Source organism: Urocampus carinirostris, chromosome 1 (genome assembly GCF_059441175.1).
Source record: "Urocampus carinirostris isolate Australia breed hairy pipefish chromosome 1, RoL_Ucar_1.0, whole genome shotgun sequence".
Lineage (NCBI taxonomy): Eukaryota > Metazoa > Chordata > Actinopteri > Syngnathiformes > Syngnathidae > Urocampus > Urocampus carinirostris.
This window is the reverse complement of record NC_142349.1, coordinates 14473397-14491346: the sequence shown is the minus strand read 5'-3', so window position 1 is coordinate 14491346 and position 17950 is coordinate 14473397.

Here is a 17950-nt window from a genome sequence, read left to right as displayed (position 1 = left end):
AACAAACCTAAGGAAGCAAGATAAACTGGAAAAATGTGATGATGAATAACAAAGGTGGAAATGAAAATCACCAGACACCAAATGCTGTCCCAAACAGTATCCTTTTCCTTCAATTTACCAGGATAGCCTCATTAGCCTAGACTTGTCGGAATGTTTTCTGGCTTAATGTCATTGCACACAACTACCAGTATTCCATGAGGATTTGAAGTAAGTCTTTCAATGTTACACATGCGTTCAGGACATATTTAACTCATAGAGAAAGTAAGTGCTATACAGAACATTTTTTTTAAGAAAAACCTTATAGTTCTCAGTGACCACTCAAGAAAATGGTGTTTTTGACTACTTATACATTAGAAAGCCTTTCTTGTGATGCAACATTTTTAAACGATTTAAAAAGGATTTCAATTTGCTTTTCAGTGATCTCTAAATTATTTATTTTATAGCGTTTATTTGGCTGTTGAATATTGTGTTTCCCCCCTTGTTATAGGCTTATGTTTGTTTTGCTTAATATTTATATATATCACCTTCTGTCAGATTCACCGTGGAAATGACATTGATTGAACACAAGACCAGCTTATTAGGGAACCTAAAAAATGCATTAAATAAATGAGCATTCTGTTTGTGCAATGTGCCTGTACGCTAACCCGAAAGGCTTCACTCGACACTAGGAGAGGCTTCATGCTTGCGTCTTTGGCACTGACTCACAGGGTGTTTCCCGGCACAGAGCAGGAGACCTTTCGGAATTTCTGCTCAGCTGACATTTTTGTTTTGTTTTGTTTGCTTTGAGTGACGACAGTTACGTAACTTCCAGTGAGCTCTTAGGGACTTCTGCAAACCAGAAAGTTGACCAAAATGCCTGACAAGTGGTGAGCAATCTCTTCTAGCAGTATTTAATGAAATTCTGCTCATTTGAAATGAAAAAATGCAGAGGACTCTGCAGTTCTTTATACGAGATAGTACGAGCGAAAGTGACTACTCTTTGGTGACATGTATTTTCGTATTGCGATCTAACCTAGAGCCACTGGCTGTTCAACCGCATGGTGTCATTAACTAAATGAAAACCAGTTTCTATTCGTCCACTCTTCACAAAAGAGCATGCTGCGCAACTTTTTCTGGGTGGACCTCATGTTTTCCTTGGAAAAGCAGAATTGGCTGTTGTTTTTGTTTTGTTCTATGGGGTGGGGTTTTTCTTTAGCCATATTTGCGAGAGGATTCCTTTGCATTGATTTTTGACATGCGACCGGGATTGAAGATCTACCTTTTATAAATCATGGGATTTTAACTTCCTGTCTGAACACACATTGCTATTGAATGCCATTGCATAAACATTCCTCATTTTGTTACATTGAATTTAATATAAAACTTATGGGTGGTTGATATTAAGAAAATAGAATAAAGTTCGTAGTGAGACACGCACTGATGTGAAAAGGTCTGCCAATGTATGATGGATGTAGCAAAAACTTTATCAATGCAAATACTGCTTTGGGATTGCCTGCCACGCCATAAAGCATATCTTAAAAGAACAAGTATTGGCAACTGGTAAATCGGAACAGCCTTTTTTTTTCATTCAACCCTGCATTGAGGTGAAGTCACACTTAGTCAAAGGCGAAATGTGCTTAAAGATCAAACAAAAGACATATGTCCGTTCATTCGTTAACGTCTAACAATAAACAGACATCAAGAAAGCCATTGTGAAACCCTGTTGTGGGATGTCATTCCATTCAGTCCAAGTAAAAAGGTCCTAAAATACAGATTTTTATTAACAGAAAAACATGAATTGGGTCATTTGTTTTGGTGCATTGCAGTACGCCGAGACGAAGCACTGAACGATTACATTGAATGAATTCTATTTTGGCTTCTCCTGGTTGTTCGCTATGTGTCCGTCACTTACAATGACGACAGTTTGGACTCTGGAACTAATAATGGCTTTTGTTTCTCGCAGCTTTAAGCTTCTTTTGATTGATCTGCTTTTGCTTTTCTCAAAGAAGACTTCAGCATGGATGAAGCATTTATTTTTTTTTCATTTAGGCCAGTAGTCCTTAAACTACAGCCAGCCTCCACAATTGATTCAGCCACCTGAAAATACCAGAGAGCTTTTGATGCACATTTTTTTTGTCTATTACCTAAAAAGAACGCAAAATCTGGGTGCACGTTTTGTGTTGTAACGGGATTTTAAACCAGATGGGGGAGGGTGAGGTGTAGTCTTCTAATTGGGTTTTATCTCATTAAGTCACAGAGCGAGTTAGGGTGGTCCTTAATGGGGGTCGAAAATTTTTTTTTTGAAATATTGGGCTCTGACCCCCCGCATATGTTCTTATATCGATAAAAACACACTGTGTGCAATTTTGAACAATTTGGATAATATTTAGAGGTAGCTCAACGACTTTGAAATTTCCCAAAATGGTAAAATTTTGGCAATTTTCGAGAAAAAACGGAAATCTTAATCCTATGTGTACGGCGTTTTAGAACATCCAATTTCAGTCCATTGCTTATAATTGTAACACAAGAAAAGTTACAAGTAACTTTGTACACTAGGTCTGATATAATGTGCGAAAAATCCTTATTTTTCATACCAAAATTTCAGAGGCCTTGAGCGACCTCTAAATATCCTTTGATTTTGATGAAACTTTGCCTAATTACGTTTTGTATATATTGGAACATATTCAAGGGGTCAGAGCATGAAATTTTAAAAGTCGAAAAATAAGGACCACCCTAGAGCGAGTGAGTTATTTTTTGTGCATTTTGCATGTTACAATAGGATTGAATTCATTGTCATTGTAACATGTGAAACAGACAATGAAAACAGCATTCATGTTTTGTTGGTTTGTTGTTGGTTGAATCTCTTAACCACTAGGGTCGTAGGGGCACCATTTCCTTTGGCGTGTCTCGTGCAAGTACAGCCTGGTGGCACACATCCTTCTTCAGGCCCTCATATGTTTTCACCTGGTCTCGAACTGGGACCTTTTGCGTTTTAGGCAAATGTGCTAACCAAGTAGCGAGATTAAAAATTGTGTGATGATGAGATAAATTGTACTGCCTTTTGCAAGTCATCTATACCACTGGTGGTCCGGGGGTCTGACAACTAAGTTGATCTTTGCCCTGTCAGGACTGTGCATGGTAGGGGTGAGAGGATTGGTCCAAATATTGCTATTGTTTATACTAAGACGGTACTTGGATCAGATCTATACTATTTTCCTGGGATTAGAGGTAGGATTGGGCCCAAAATATCCAGCCATGACCTGGCCCACTAGTATAAAAGCCCGACCGGGCCAGAACCCAAAGCTCCACTTCAGCGCCTATGCTTCAGTTTAAGTACCCACGGCGCTGAAATGCAGCACAGGGGTGCAGCTTTGTTTTTACTTCATGTTCGGTTCCTCAGATCAAGTGTGCACTTTGCCACCGGAGTATGCGCGGCCCCCAAGTGCTCACTTTGCTCCCGAAAACTGCACTTCAGCGCCGAAAGTATGCGAGGCGCTGAGGTGCAGTGCCGACGTGTGTAAGTCAAGTAAAAGTACAGTTACCTGAGAATAGTATCACTCAAGTAGAAGCCAAAGTTGGTCATCCAAATAATTAAATAAAAGTAAGTGCATGCTGTTCAGATCCTCGACGAAGAAAGAAAAAAATGGCGTGAGACAAGCCCAGCCCGGCTCGACTTAGGAATTGACATTGTGTGCCCAGGTTTGGGTCCAGGCCCAAGATCTTACCTCTACCTGGGATCAATACTCCAAACCTCGCACCAATTTCCTCAAAGCGCTACTTTTGTATGCAGATAGCGCAGTCCTTCTCTCTCAGTTTATGCCTGCTTGTGGAACTGACAGTCACACTTGTAGCACCTCTCCATACCTGGCCTGCTGCTGCATCTTGCATTATCGAGTTTTTCTCTCGAGGCTTTCGTTCTGAAACAGCTGTAATAGAAATATTCCTATGTGTTATACTGTTAAAGTGTAATTCGTAGTTTTTTCATAATAATGAACAATTTTCAGTGCCTAAAATATTTGTGTGTTTCCTGTAAATAGGAACAAATTCAAGGGGGATGGTTAATTATTCAATAATCATGACATATCCGAACAAAATGTACCAGATCCGTATCTATCTTATACTGCTGTATTTTCTTAGATCAGATCGATACTAAAATTCCCAGTATTGCCCACCACTAGTGGACCCCACAACAGAAAGTTTCTGTTCCATGCGCTTTTTTTCTGTGAAGAACCCAGAAGCGTTATCTGATTGTGGCTTTCTGGAAAACAACATTTTTTACACGTAGGCACTCCTGCAATTGTCACAATTTTTCGGTTAGAAACCGACCTCAGCCTCCCATCAGGGGAGAAGTTATGTGGCCCTCACAGGAAAAATTTTGGGGACCCCTGTTTTGGACAAATGAGATAAAAACGATATTTTCTGCAGCAGTTTCTTTGGGGTGGTGGGGGGTGGGGGGGTCTAACAGTAAATCACTAAGTATGGAGAAACAGAGGAGGAGTGTGCCCGGAGAAGCCGCTTTGGATTGGAGTGCTGGGTGGGACTTCCTGGGCCTTGATGACTCACTGCTGCTGGCCCGCTTTGTGCTATCTGGCATCTGGAGCTCATTGAAGAGCGCACTCCATGGCAACCAGCAGTTGTGGAATTGTAAACAGACTGAGGGAGTGCAGAGACGAGCGGGAAACTGCTGAAGCCTGCTTGCGCCATCTCATTCAAACATGCACTCATGCACATGCACACAAGGAAACGCACAAAAACACACACAAATACACACGCGCTGTAAAACTGTGCTGACATGCTGAGGTCACAGGGAGCATGTTAGGTAAAAAGGGAAACCATTCAATGACGTTGATTAGAGGCACAGTTCCTCTCCGTGTGAAGTTTTACCGCTTGCAGTCTATTTCAATTCAAATATGTTTGAGCTTGGTCTACAGAGACCACATTTGAGAGTTGAGTAGAGAAAGTCCTTCATTTACGATATACAGGGACCACCTTTTTCGTGGAAAAAATCAAGCACTTTTAAGGAATTTCAAAGCCGATTTTTCAATTACGCCAGTACCAAGAAATCCGGTGTTAATCATGTATTTTGCAGATCCACAAATATCTTTGTGATTTGCACGTGCGATATTTGATTGTGTGTGTGCATTTAAGACACATGATTTTTAGATCTAAAGTAAATCACAAATATATTTGTGAATCTGAACAATACATGTGCAAATATTTTTCAGACAAATTCCTTCCCATATGTTGGGTTCAATATAATAATAGGTAATATGTACCTTACATTTTCAATTGCAGGAGGTTCTTTCCATTACAATTTACCACAAGGAAAGGCTACCTTAGATTTTGCATGCACTATCATAAATATCCATGATTGATACATATAGTTGCAACATGCACCTTTCCTCTTGGGTGCAAACAGTAGGGGGCAAATTGAGAGCAGTATCAGTGTCATTTTTAAGCTGAATTGCTGTGAAACATGGCAACAATTTTAATTATTTACCAACACTTCACCCAAAATTCAACCACTTTTCAATCTTTGAAAACACAATTATAAAATTCAAGCATTTTTAAGGATTTCAAGCACCCGTATGAACCCAGGTATTACACAGACCACAGCATTTGGACTTGGCGATGTCAGGTTCTGGCACACCACCTTGCCCCAGAGGGCACCAACCAGGAGTGGAGCAAGACACGATAGAGCCCAATCTTTATACACCTAATTATCCCAAGACTTTATAACAACGGTTTCGAAAATTTCTGGTGATTTGGGGTTTTTAAATGCGCCTTATCATCCGGTTAATACGGTACTCTATAGTTTATTTACAGAGCTTTATGGGCTAACTCTACATAGCAGCTCAATTCCCCTCCTGATTAGACGGATTGACGGATATGTCAAGACAAGAACGGAGACAGGACCCACTTGCGTTGCATTTCTCACAAGTTTTATTGGAAGAAAGAGAGAAGGTTGGGCCCACGATCCGGTGATTGCTGGACGCGGGAAGCAGGTCGCTCTGATACCCGGATTGTGCTCCGGATGCGTAAGTGGATCTTCCGTGTCGAGTGATGGTGGTGTCGGGGACGGAAAAACGGGTCAGTATCTGGGACAGGAGAGCAAAAACATGATCAGGGTCGGAAGCGAGTCGGAAGCCAGAAAAGGAGAGAAGACATGGTCGGGGATAAAAACGGGTCAAAGCCGGGGAACAGACAGGAGCAAAAAACGGGATAGGTAGGAGTCAGGGTCGAAAAAGGCTTGTCTAGTGTTAACTGAGGTTTGCAGACGGACTGACATAAGGGGTCCAACAGGGCTAGGTACAAATACTGATCGGGAGCCAATCAGAACCCGCGACGGTTGCCGCCAAAGGAGCGGACACAACTGAGTCACATCAGTAATCATGACAGGATATCATTTCAAAAGCTGCATTGTACACATTTCTTGCACTTAGCATGAAAGTGAAATAAGGTGAAAGTAATGATGAAGTGAAGGAAAATAATTTGGTCTCATGTTTGTCATGCCTTGCCTCAGGTATTAGCTATGAATACGTTATGCCAGCGTAAGGACGAAACTTGTTCATATATTGAGGACATCCTGCATATAATCAGTAGATCCCCAAAATGCTCAAAGAACAATATTCAGAAAACCAAGCCCTCTATTTTGTTTTGAAATAACCATTCTTTGCCTATCTTGCTCAGCCGTGTTTTTAAAATTGCTTTAAAGAACTCCAGAAAACACCAGAAAACCAGAAAGCATCTTCACCCCCAATAAGTTGTAAGAAAAAGTCCTAAAAATCTGAAAGTGTGAGGAGTATAAAAAGTAGCTATCAGCTTCAAAACTGTAACACAATGAATAGGACCATTCCGCCCTCATCAGTCATTTGACTTAGCAACAAGTGACTTGGTGGAGATTACTCTTGCCAGTGGACGCATAATAAAATTCCAAAACTCAGGTACAAAATGTCATGAAAGTTTTTGTGTTGAATGGTAATTTCCATGCATAGTGACAAAAATCAGTTTTTTATATGATTTTTATCATCAACCGGAAAATCGTTTGGCACTTCCAATCAGGTAGACAGGCATAAAAGTAAACACAGCACCCACGACAGAAGTTAGGACTTTGCGACTCAAACATTTTGGTGTTGAGTGGCCATTACAATCAAAAAGCAGACTTAATCGAAAAGCGTCTCATGTCATTTTCACGTCATTTAAAGATATTGATTTGGCACTTATTAAGCAGGAACACAAAACTGCACATTTATGCCACGCCAAAACATTTTGCGATTCCAGTTCATGTCTCCAAAACCCACGGCATGTTGCCCATTTGGATCTCCTCACAACTGCTCGTACGCATACTGACAAATAATGAGGCCGAGTGCATGCATAATTCCAAAGAAACCTAGATCATAAAAGCACTTCTCAGTAAGTCCATGACTTTCCCTTGAATGCCATAAAGCAAAAATTACACAACAGTCAGAAAGGAAGTGTATCTATGGTAACATCTGTAGCATCCGTCAGCAATCACGTGACCTTCCTACCAGAGAATTTCCTCAGAGCAACACAATGAGCAAGAGTGCTGATCCTTTTTATAGCTCTCCGCTGAAGCCGCGGCAAGCTTCAGCTTCTTGTTTGCATTCTTGGGAAAGGACCAACGAGTTCTCACTTTGCACACAGCGAGATCGTCCGTCACCGTCCTGCAGCAACAAAACAAAATCCATTTACTTGCAGGGAATTGCTCTCCTTTTAAGAAATGATCAAATTGCTCTCTGACTGTTCAGAAACTAGATACCTAGGAAAGGTGCTGTAGGAGCACGGAGTGAGCTCCAAGCGTCTATTCACGTTCAGGCAGACGGAAGTGTCCATGGATTCCCGCTTATCCATCAATCTTGCAGATTGCAGTGAACATTGGAGATTTGTACTCGCCTCGATATCATTTGGCTCCGGCACTTGTTTACTATTCGGACTGTAGTCAGGCAAACACAAATTCAAACATTGTAAATTTGTTTCGCTTTATCGGCGCCTCAAAGATAAGGTCAGATAAGGCCAACAACCAGCGAAAGCAAATGCGGTTCTTTTATTGTAATGTCATTAATGAACATGTTACTTTCAAAATTGAAATTGAAATTCTACCTCCCTGAACTATCATTTGAAACGCTCATGAGCAAAAGGCACACGTGCAATTGATCTGTACCACTTCCACTGTAAACACACAAATATTGTTTTTTTGATGCTAAATAAAACTGTGAAAATATATACTATTGCTCTAAACTGTGAAAGCATTCTGACGCTTTCCATGGGACGTCACCCTGTCTTCTTAGGTAGAAAGGAAACCGTGGCGCACGGCAGTTGAGTTGAAACCAATACCAAAATCCATGACAAAAGAATATACTACTTTTTGCTATGGTGATTAATTCCTGTGCGATGGACAAGTCCAATTTAGAATTATATCCCTTTTGATGCAGACAGATGACGGCAATTTTTATCTGCAGTCAAACGGAGTGAGGCACAACCCTGGCAGGCTGGCAACCCTCAAGTATTCGAGGATTTGCAGCGAACATTTTTCACAGAGTAAAGAATGTTTGTTTTGTTTCCGAACAATTTTATTTTAACTAGGTATGCGTCACGTCAAAAACATTCTATATAATAGGTTAGCTAGAGCTAACTATCTACGTTGGAGTAATACCATTTCCATTTCTTACTACGTAAATAAGCTGCTTTTATTGTTATCACCCAGGGATTCAAAACAGTAATCTTCCAAATATCACATGTATTGAAAACTATTATTGTTAGTGTTAGTCTATAAAGTTGAACTGCCAAATTATCACAGAAAACGTCGTTTCACCAAGGTAAATATTTTCAGCATGCTCAAAAGTGATTTCTATACGAGGTGCAAATGCCCCGTGCTTTAGTCATCTGTTACTCCCCGCCAAAATTTAGATACATAGTGGTTTAAACCGGGGGTCAATTTGCCAGCAAAATGAATCACAATAACGCATATGCGGTGGGTGGAATGCCTTTTCCTATGTCATCTACAATTCTATCGGTGTAGTAATTACAAAGATTTAGGCGTATTAGTTTTATAATTATTGCTATAACCATTATTGTTATGAAATGTATCATTGGATGGAGCCGCGATAATATTATCGGACATTAGACAGCTCGTAGTAAAGAAAAGGTTGGTGAGTAGTAGACACTCAGAATAAGGACAGACGACATAATTGTCACAGTCTGGCTTTCATGTTTGGTTTTTAAACAAACCATTGTTGCTTATATCCTTGCTTCTGCATTGCGCTTCCGCGCCACCCTGAACGGGTCCATGACAGAACGAACTGGCCAAGATGCAGAAGCAGAAGACGCAGAAAATTTGTGCCATGCCCTCCAGGTCCAGGAAAAGAAACGACCAATGCAGTAACAAATGGTTGCTTCTCTGAATGCCAAAGTTATGTTGTGGGTGTTACACGAGAACACTGTTTGGTTGAACTTGTTGGACCAACTCAATCTACTTGTGAATGCCTTCTTCTGGAGACAGACAAATGGACACCGCAGGTGTCCTTAGTTAAACCAGTACATAGAGTCACATCCCTAATAATATCTGGGTGGTCGTTAGCCATGGCCAATGGGCCAAAGAGGTACCCGTGTTTATCGACTCTTGTGCTATCTCTAACTAGGAATCCTTCTCTCGCCAGGATTCTAAAAGTTCAATTGTGGATCAGGGAGAATTATCTCTTGGGGTAGGTCTTGTCAGTCCTGTTTTGGATCCTCCTCAGAGCCCCGAATCAATCACAGGATACTCTGAGATCCCTTCTGAATATCACGACACAGCGAGAGTGTTCAGCAAAGCTTAGGCTCTGCCACCCCATAGGCCATACTATAGAACTGGTTCTGGCCTCTCTGCCCCTATGGGTTGTTTATATTCACTATATGGCCCTGAGCGAGTGGCAATAAATTAATAGATTCTCAAATCTTTAAAAGCCTGCATTATCCCACCCTCAAAGTCTGCCTTCGGCGCATGTTTCATTTTCGTGGGAAATAAAGACAAGACTTTGAAGCTTTGCATTGATTATCGACATCTAATTGATATTACCATTAAAAATAAGTAACCATTCCCCCTGTTTCCACTGCCTTTGAGTTGGTTGAGGGAACCACAGTTTTCATCAAATTAGATATTAAAAATTCTTAGCATGTCAGAGAGGGTGACTAATGGAAAACTGCCTTTAACACCCCTAATGGACATTATGACTATCCGGTCATGCTTGTCTAAACAATGTTCCAACTGTCTTTCAAAAGCTTGTCAGTGTTCTTAAAGACATGCTCACGATTGTTATGTTTTTGTTTATCTTGATGACATTCCCATTTACTCTGCCCATTAAGAGGCGCACAAGATTCATTGGACAATCAACATTATGTTAAGGCCAAAAAACAGTCTGTTGCTTCCTGGGGTCTGTGCTAGCCAAAGAGTAGCTCAAGATGGACCTGTCTAGGATCACTGCGGTTGCAGGGTGGCCCATCCCTAAGTCGAGAAAGGAAGTTAGCGGTTCCTAGGTTTTACCAACTTCTATCGTAAATTAATCCGAAACTAGAGCACCAGTGCCGCATCATCTCACTTACCTCAAGGTTAGCTTTATCAGATCTTCACAGTGCACTGCGGCTTTCAATAGACTTAAAACTGATTTTTCCTCAGTGCCTACTCTGACCCTCAACGTCCCTTTACGGTTAAGGTCGACGCCTCTGACATTGGAATAGGATTGATCACAAGAATTTGCAGCATTTACAGACTGCAAAGAGACTTAATGCCAGGCAGGCCTAATGGTCCTTGTTATTCTGCTGTTTTGATTTTATTCTGTCTTATTGCCCTAGGGACTAAGAATACTAAACCCAATTCTCTATTTCGTGCGTTTGACCCTGAAGACCTGGACCAGGGACGGTTCTCCCTGAGGCTTGTTTCATAGATCAAAGGCGACAAAGTCAGTACGGCTGTCAGGTTTGGTTTTTCATCGCTTTCCCTTGCCTTTTTTGGTCACTACCTCCTTGGCTCTGATTTCAAGTCACACCTGGTGTCGCTTGCCCTGATTGCATTCAAATCACCTCTCCTGCTCATTATCTAAGCACTCCTGTTTTTGGGCACATGTTCCAGTTTGTTGCCATTCGTTGTCTCAGCCTTGTCTTGTTTTCATGTACCAAAACCTGTGCCTCTTATCTTAACCAGTAGTCTAGTGTTTTTCAACTTTTTTTGAGCCAAGGCACGTTTTTTTACATTGGAAAAATTTTGTGGCACACCACTAACCAAAAATGTTATAGAATGCCACTGAACAGGATGTTTGATTACAATATCATTTTTAATACCCCCAGTTTTTACAGCACAGACACCTGGCAATGACATAATATTTGCCGAAAATGATTCATAAATGTTTTATACAATTTTATATTTTAAAAAGTGACATTGGATAATTTCTCACGGCACACCTGACGATCTCTCACGGCACACTAGTGTGTCGCGGCACAGTGGTTGAAAACCACTGCTGTAGTCGATTCTGGATTACTGACACCTTGCCTGCCCGTTTACCGCGACAACTGGCTTTGGTGATTCTTTCTTTTCGGTGTACCAAACCTGTACCGAATAAATGACCTATTGTTGCCTATATCCTTGCTTCTGCGCCAGGAGAACAGGAGAGAACTGAACAATAACAACCACTCACAAATGCCAAATTTCAAATCTGTTCTAAAATTACCATCAAGGGAAGGTCCCTAAAACCTTTCTTTTAATTACATCTCCTAGGTTACAAAAAGAAATCTGCCCTTAAGGGTGTGGAATAACTAAAACATCAACATTATTGGCAGATAATGATGTAAACAGTGCATTATAGTCACAATAACAAACAGTGAGGTATGGCTTCACTCGTAAAACGCTGGTCAACTAGTGATCTCAAGAGCCAAGATCAAATCCACAGGTTTGACAGCAGTCTTCGTTTGGGCCTTGCGACTGTAGAATGCTATGCTCTCTAAGATTTGATCTGCAACCTTAGTGAAAGTGTTTAAATCAAGGCTTGAACCCCACTTGTATTCAAGAGCTAATGAGTGGTGTTGACAGCATACTCTTATCTATTTGTCCTAGAGAGAGAAGGATGGGCCAGGTTGTCCCTGCATATGGACCTCACATATGGCATCTAGAACCTGCTGCAACAAATCAGGAAGCTGTCAAATGGACATTCTGATGTTACATATATTTCATGTTGATGTTTGTGTATTGTCTGTCCTTGCAAGGGGTTAACTAGTGTGCGATCCCTCCTCACGGTCTTCTTCATGCTGAGGTTTTTGAGTGTCATTTTGCCCTTATGTGGGTTTCAGCTCAATTGGTGATGTAAGGGCTATCCAAATGAACATGACTTTACTTGAATTAAATACTTAGATTACAATGAGTAGAATACAAACCTGATTCTTTTTTTTACTGTATCTTCTGCCAAAGAAGGCGTAATACTAATTGGTAATTACTTTGTACAAACAATATTCCTGGGGAATTTTGGGCACCAGTTTGTTGCTGAAAGAACAAAGTGAAGAGGTTATGTCCCAATATGCAAATGAGTGACTTTTATCTCGAAAGCATACACGGAATGTTTGTAGTTGCACAAGACAAAAAGTACGCGACAGGCGACATTTCCCATAAAGTTATTGCGCTGGCAAAGTGCTGTGATTGAATATCATGAGTCACACGCATGCAGGAGTCACTTCAAAGCATCTGTTTATGAACCAGGAAAAACTTATCTTGAGTAGTCAGAGTACCCCAAACATTCTTCACTTAGATACACAACAGAATCTGATGTGGAAATCAATCGGGGATTTCACAGTGACATTGCACTTTCTCCTACATTTGAGAAAGAATGTTACAGAAACTGAACTCGTGGTCATAAGCCCTTTATTATTACTAGCCTATTTGAAATGTTTTACTTTAGCAAAGTACCTCTAACCAACGCTAAGCTTTTTAAGCTTGGAGTTATTTAAATGATAGAATACATAATAAATATATAATGTTTTATGGGTGGCACGGCGGATGGGTGGTTAGCACACAACCCCACAGTGTTGAGGTCCAGGGTTCAATTCCAGCTACCGCAGCATCCCCCTGCGGAGTTTGAATGTTCTCCCTGTGCCTGCGTGGGCATTGTTTCCTCCCACATTCCAGAATATGCCAGACCGAAATGTCCCTAGGTGTGAATGAAGTCAAATTGCACTTAGTGTAAACAATACAATGTAAAAACGTTTATTCAAAAGGCTTTCACTACAACCTTTTCAGAACTCAAGTCAAGAAAGTTGATCTAAAAAAGCAGCAATATGACTAAAATACAAATACTGTGTAACAATGTCAACAACAAAAATACCTATCTATCTATCTACCCTGGTCATATCCTATGAGAGGGGTGACACACATTAAAACAAACACATACACAAAAAAAGAAAAGAAAAAAGGATAACGTAGCAAAGAACAAAAAATATGACCATGGCCAAACCAAAGTTGGTCATGCTTTCGTCTCTCCCAAAATACCTACCAGTGCATAATCTTTTGAAAATAAGTTCTGTAGGGCAAATAAAGTAGAAACACCATTGCATTGAGTTTGAAAGTTATAATTTATGTATGATCATCTACTTATCTGTCACGAGGGGACCGGACCAGAACGGAGGCAGGAGGCAGGAAGGGAGAACTCAATTGCGTTAATGATCAAAACTTTTATTTACCAAAATAAAAGTCGTCCAAAACTCAGGGACAAGACAGAACAAACAGGCTTTAACAAAAAACGTGCAAACACAGGTTTCTTCCGACTCAAACAAAACAGGACAGAGCAAAACAGAACGGGAAATGCAGACAGAAAATGCAATGAGCCAGCCCCAGCAAAACCCACAACCCACCCTTAAGTAGCACACAGGCAAATTAGCTGATCTACTGCAGCCGTGCCCAGGGGGCGGGGCCAGCCGGTCGCCACGGCGACCATGCTGGACACGACACTTATCTACTTATCTACTATCTTATCTACTATCCACCCTGGTCATATACCTCAAGAGGGGTGACCGGCAGCAAGACAAACAGATACACAAAAACAAAGAGAAATTTCAAAAGTAGCAAAAAACACACACAAAGATTTTTTGAGACCATGGCCAACCCAAATGCCCAAACACCCAAACAAGTTAAGCACCTCGGCACCCAAGCTAGTCATGCTTTCGTCTCTCCAGATGAAACGGAACACAAGAAAGCGGGCATGACACTCGGGTCAGGGTGACACTGTTCAACAGCAGGGCCCGACAGCTTTCACTGGTTTACCCCTGCCGCATCATACATATATGATCATCCAACCCAATAGTAAGAATATTACGGTGAAAGTTAAAATGTTAAGACAATATAGATCCCGGTACTCAAGGATTGATCCAATCCAAGTACAGTATCGATAATATTGATATTTGGATCGATCCGCCCCCTTTATTCTAAATATTGTACAATCTATGTACAGTACTTGCATCGAATTGTTTGTTTCGGGAATATATCCAAAATACTAAATTATTACTTTTAAATAATTTGAATATAGAAACATGTTTTGGACTATAGTTAGAAATTTTATTGCACTACTTTTCATTGCACTATTATTACGATACACTTCCCAGTCTCCAAGCACATCATTGTACCTTATAAATATTTTTTGCCTCTTTTATCGCATTTTCTCATTTAAGTCTTTATTGTGTGTATATGTAGTTTATCCTGGACTGCCATGTCTATTTTCGTTGCAAAAAATGTTCATTATGTTGTTATCAACAACAATAAAGATAGATCTATTTGTACCCCCAATAGTGAACCACTCAGCTTAACCACTTGTGAGAAACAGCAAAGCCCAATATTTTCTTCTGTGGTGTTCCACTAGGGTCCATTTTAGCGCTCTTAAATTTCATACTTATATTTATTCTTTTCAGGCAATTTTTATTTTGTCTTCTTCTGCTCTTTCTGGCACTGGCTCCCACTCCCATTTTAGGATCCATTTCAAATGTTAATATAGTCCCTTACAAAGTCCTCAAGAGGCAGGTCCTGCCGGACTTGGTACATTTGGTGTCATTGTATAGTTCTGTTAGACCAGTGTTTCTCAACTGGTGGGTCCAGACCAAAAAGTGGGTCGCCGACCAATTTTGAGTGCCTCGCGAGCCTTTTCTTTGGCAAAATAATGCTGAATAGAAGAAATAACGGAGAGTTGATTACACTCCTTAACATTAAGTGGCGATAATATCCATTTCGATCTCTTCTACCTGTTCAGTCGTTTGAGAGCGGCTACATCTTATTTTCTTATGATTTTGTGGGTTTCATTTCCTTTTTCCCTATAATGATGGGTCCCAAGAAAGGGAAGGAGAAGGGTAAATAAATGACTACAAAAATTGAGTAGAAAAAGGAAATGATTGCATAACATGAAAATGGTGTACGAGTGTCTTCCATTGAAGGGGCTGGATGGTACAGTAAATTGTTTAAAAAGCTTATATTTTTAGCTCTTTTTACCAGTATATTAATCTTTATTAATATTACATAATTTGATAAGTAATTTTATTTTGGTAAAAGCTTTATTATTAATATTTGGATTTAATTTTCAAGATATCCCTATTTTAAAGAAGTGTTAGGGGGTCACTTTTTGCAACATAGGCTTATAAGTGAGTATATACGGTACTTACAGTCGTTTTGGTTATGCCAGTTATTTTATTTTGTCTTTTTTAAAAGGTGTGTGTATTGTACTATTTTTTAAACTGCACAATCCTTTCATAGGATACATTTGAAAAGTGGATTTATTTGTTTATTTATTTATTTATGGGTCATAGCTTGTCATTAGGGTGGAATTATGTCCTGAAGTCAGACAAATGTTACCTAATGCATTTTAATGAAAAGTTTTTCACTGTGTCTCACATAAAATTAAAAGGCAAGAGCAAGTCAAGTCAAGCCATGTTTATTTGTATTGCCATTAATCACAAGGAGTCTCAAAGGGCTGCACAGACCACATGTTCGTGCAAACTACACACTATTATCACCAATTCCCTGATCTAATACAAGCATGGGGGCAAGGAAAACTCAAAACCTCAGAATGAGAAAAATGAAGAAACCTATGCATTATAAAATGTTAAAAACTTACTAAACTAAAATTGAAGGAAAACAAGCAATGTTCAAATAGCAATTATTGGTAAACAGTGAAATTCACTTTCGAATATTCCAACATGGCGGCGCGTGTTTACGTAGCGGCTGGTTGCTATCCGGCTATCCTAAAATGGCGCGCTACCAAGCTTGAAGTTCTCCATCAAATCTGGTGTGATAGTTTGTTGAAGTATAAAGCGGCCCTGGCCTCTGCAAAATCAGCCTACCTTTCGAAGGTGATTGCGTCACAAAAGAACAATCCCAAGGTCCTTTTCGACACTGTAGCATCGCTAACAAGGCAACAGACTATCCCAGATAGCTCCACCCATTCTGCCCACGACATAATGGTCTTCTTTACTAAGAAGATCCAAAGCATCCAGGAAGAAATTGCTAAAGACAGTATTAATTCAACACATACTAAAGCACTCAAATCTATAGATGCACGACATGGTGGCTGTCCAGGGATTTTGTCCCGTTTTAGTGAACTGTCACTCGATAATCTTAAACAGATGGTGAATACGGCCAAACCGACGACTTGCCAGTTCGACCCGCTTCCAGGTTCACTTATTAAAGGTCTCTTTGGCGTTCTTGCACCTTCAGTTCTAAATATTTAAAACATATCACTCTCCTCAGGTGTAGTTCCAGCTGCTTTTAAGTCAGCCGTCATTAAACCCACACTGAAACGACCCAACCTAGATCCAGAAAACTTATGTAATTATAGACCTGTGTCAAACCTACCGTTTCTTTCTAAAATACTTGAAAAAGTATGAATGAATGATTTCATGTCTGAGAACAATCTCTTTGAATCAATGCAATCAGGATTCAGGGCTAACCACTCTACTGAGACAGCTCTGATTAAGGTAACCAATGATCTCCTACGGGCAATGGACTCGGGCGCATCATCACTTTTGCTGCTGCTGGACCTTAGTGCTGCATTTGACACAGTGGACCATAATATCTTGCTAGAACGGTTGGAAAAATGGATTGGTCTCTCAGGAAACGTCCTGTTATGGTTCAGATCCTACCTCTCAGATAGGACACACTGCGTTAAAAATGGCGAATTGACATCTGAGCCATTTAGTGTTACTTGTGGTGTTCCGCAGGGTTCAGTGCTTGGCCCCCTTCTCTTCAGCATTTATATGCTTCCACTAGGTGATATTATTCACAAGTATAATATCAGTTTCCATTGCTACGCAGATGACACTCAACTCTATCTCCCGATGGAGGAATCTGCCACACTAAACTGTGGAAATTTGGAGGCCTGCCTCACTGAGATAAAAGAGTGGATGTCACTCAATGTCCTGCGTCTTAACTCTGAAAAGACTGAAATGTTAGTTATTGGTCCATCTATGTCCCGTGACTTATTCTCTAAAACCGCTGTGAACATAGACAATTGCCACATCACACAGAGCGACTCACTTAAAAATTTAGGTGTCATTTTCGACCCCGATCTGTCCTTTCAAACACATGTGAAGAAAATTACTAGAACCGCTTTCTTCCATCTTCGTAACATTGCTAAAATTCGTCCTATACTTTCTCAGTCGGATGCGGAAATCATAATTTATGCGTTTGTTACCTCCCGTCTCGACTACTGTAATGCACTACTTTCCGGTCTTCCGATGACCAGACTCAAGAGTCTTCAGCTGGTACAAAATGCTGCAGCGAGGCTTTTAACAAGGACAAAAAAAGTACGATCACATCACCCCAATTTTGGCTAACCTGCATTGGCTCCCTGTTAGCCTAAGATGCGATTTTAAGGTTCTCCTACTACTATACGAAATCATACATGGACTTTCCCCCTCATATCTTTCAGATCTGATCTCCCCCTATGTCCCGGCCCGA